The following is a 3,491-nucleotide window of genomic DNA, read 5'->3' on the forward strand; positions in this document are numbered from 1 at the left end:
CCGCAGCCCTTTTTTGTATTTTATTTAGAGACAGCGTTGCTTAGCGCCTTGCATTGCTGATGCTGGGTTTGAACTCACGATCCTCCTGCCCCAGCATCCAGAGCCTGGGTTTTGTTTTTTGGAATCTCAGGGATTGAACCTAGAGCTATGTGTATACTAGACAAATGCTCTACTACTGATCTACAGCCTTAGCCTCTGAGTATGTCTTTCAGGTAAGTTATGCATTCATTATTTATGTCATTATAATTATGCAAATACTATTCACAGTTGAGCTATGCCATTCTTACTTCCCCCTTTCTATTCATCATTTTATTCTCCTGGAAGTTAATATAGACATTTGCTTAGTTTTCTAAGCATTTATCACTCATTTATCTCAAACTATCCCTAAATTATGTATTTTCTTTACTGTGTGTTCCAATACTTTATTTATTTTTGGATGCTGGGGATTAGAACTTCAGAGCCTTGCATACTTAGGCTTTTTTTTTTTTTTGAGACAGCATCTCAACTATGTTGCCCAGGTTGGCTTCAAACTCCTGGGCCTCAGATTCTAAGTAGCTAGAACTACAGAAGTCCAGCTATCAAACACACTCTTAATTTTGTCTAAAAGCAGTCTCTCTCAAAGACTCTGGCCCTCCATCTGGACCCCAGCCCTGCTGCACAGTGGCTGTTGCTGCTTCATCCTAGGGTCCCTTTTCACTCCCTCTTGCTGCATCCACTTTTTCCTGCTTATCTTCCACTGTCTTCGTTTAAATCCTTGTTTTGGTGTCCTCCTCCAGCAGCATCTTGAAAGAAGGCATCTTTGCACATCCAAGAGTCTTTCATCAACCTTCTACCTGGCCTCTACTCAGATGAACCAGACTTCTAGGTGGGGTTTATTTTCTATCATGATGTGGAAGGGTTTGTTCATTCGCTCTCTCTCTCTTTGGTACCAGACTGAACCCAGGAGTGCTTAACCACTGAGCTACACCCTAACCCTTTTATCTTTTTTTTTTTTTCTTTTGGTACTGGGGATTGAACTCCTGGGCACTTGACCACTGAGCCAAGACCTATTTTGTATTTTATTTAGAGACAGGGTTTCATTGAGTTGCTTAGCACCTTGCTTTTGCTGAGGCTGGCTTTGAACTTGCAATCCTCCTGTCTCAGCTTCCTGAGTCACTGGGATTTCAGGTATACACCACTGCGCCTGGCCCCTTTTATCTTTTGTTTAAATTTTGAGATAGGGTCTCGATAAATTGCTTAGGGTCTCACTAAATTGCTGAGGCTGGCTTTGAACCTGTGCTCCTCCTGCATCAGCCTCAGCCTCATGAGTCACTGGGATTACAGGCATGTGCCACTGCGCCCTGCTTTGCTCCACTCTGATTTCCAAAGTTTCTGTGGAGAAGTCTGATGCTTTTCTGATTCCTGATTGTTTATAATGAAACCTGTTTTGTTCTTTTTTTTTTTTTTTTAATTCAAGGTATCTTCTCTTTGCCTCATTGGTCTGAGTGGGTTGGGTGTGGGTCCACTTACATTCACTAGGCACTAGTGGATCCTTAAATAAAAAACTTGTTCTTTTTTTCCTCAATGAATGTTACTGAATTATCATTTTATTTTTTCTCCTCACCATTTCCTCTATTCTAACTTTATGGAAGTCTTATGCTATTATTTTTTGGACTATTTCTCTATTTTTCTCATCATTTGTCTCATTTTCTTTCTTTAAATTTTTTTTTTTTCAGTGTTAGGGGTTGAACTCAGGGCTTCATGCATGCTAGACAAGAACTCTTCCACCAAGCTACATCCTCAACCCTTTTTATTTTGAGACAGGATCTTGCTGAATTGCCCAAGCTTTCCTTGAACTTGGGATTCTCTTGCCTCAGCCTCCTGAGTGAGAATTACAGGATGCACACTCACACATGGCACTTTTTTTTTTTTTTTGAGATGAGGTCCTGCTATGTTGCCCAGCCAGTTGAGAACTCCTGGCTCAAGTGATTCTTCCACCTTAGCTTCCAGAATGCTAGGACTACAATTGTGTGCCACCATGCCCAGCCCCAGATTATTCTAAATTTTTTATGTTACAACATCTTCTAATTTTATCTGAAAATACAAATATCTATCTATAGCTACATATAGATATACATGTACATACAGTAATGTATTGATGTATATATAAAATGGTTTGTATATGTGTGTGTGTGTATAAAACATTTCATGACATATATCTTATTTCCTCCTTACTTTTTATTGTGTTTTGATCTCTACTATATTACAGGCCATTCTCAAATGTTTGGTGACTCTTAGTTGTCATTTATATTTCAAAGTAGGGCCCTAAAAATTTCATTGGAAGGTCTGTGCCTGTAGGTGGGATTTCTCAACTGTCTGTGTTGGGTAATCATTGTGCTGAGTGATCCCTGGCTAAGAGACCTTCTGTTTTACTTCCTTCAGAGAACATAACTCCAGGATGGAACATGGGTTTGGAAGGGGATCCAGGGAAAGAAAATCTCTCTTTAAAAAAAAAGTTTTCAATTGATCATTTTATTTTTTGTTCTTGTATTTACCCGCAACTTCTAGACATACTTGACACCAGCAGACGTCAAAGCCTACATCCAGCCCTATTTAAACTATTGAACTGGCACTCTCTCAATTCTTAGCATATTCCCTAACGCACAGTAAGTGCCCCCAAAATATTTGTTGGTTGAATAAATTATTAGTCATTATCCTTCCATCTTTGAAAAAAGTTGGTACCTATGCTCTGCCCACCAATTAACCTTGGACCTTGGACAAACCACTTCCACTCTGGAAGTTTTAGTCCTCTTTTCTGTAAAATAGCAATAATACTAACACCCTATCCAAGTGCCTTGCTCAGTGCCTAGGGCAAGGGAAGCCCTAGATATATGTGGTATGGAAGGGTTCAGTATTCAAGTGACAATTCTTAGAAAGCTAGCGTTTTACTTGAACTTAAAATTAGTCTTCACACTTGAATTGCAAATTGGTCCCTAATTAATGTCTTCAGGGCAAAATCTATGTTTAACCTGGCTTGATGCTGAGACAGAGGTAGCAAAACCTTTTGAGGCAAGAGAGGAAGCAGCATTAGTCACCAAGAACCTATTGTGTTCAGCAGGCTGGGGGTCCAGAATTCAGACGGGACCTGTGTAGGTCCTGGAGACTCTACTAATCCCTACCCCTCACTCTAGTCTGCTGTTCCTCAGAACTGGATTATTGCAGGGCGCCCGGTGCAGAAGCCCACACACTTTCCCATCTTGTCCGTCACTCTTGTCTTCATTCAGGTGGCACATCTCATCTTGGTCCTCACCGGTAAGTCCCCCAGCTACCTGTTGAGGACTCCACTTTCTCCAAAGGAGATATTGAGGCCCTAGGAAAGCAGTTCCTTGCTTCCTCGGCCCTCCTCGACCCTCCATCGATTCCTCCAGGTCCCCACGACCGGTCTTCCGGAACCCCAGTTCTCGAGAGCCTGGGCCGCCGGCGACCACCAGTGGCTCGGCCAGCGCGCGGCG

The sequence above is a fragment of the Marmota marmota genome, unplaced genomic scaffold, assembly GCF_001458135.2.
Source record: "Marmota marmota marmota unplaced genomic scaffold, marMar, whole genome shotgun sequence".
In the NCBI taxonomy this organism is placed as follows: Eukaryota; Metazoa; Chordata; class Mammalia; order Rodentia; family Sciuridae; genus Marmota; species Marmota marmota.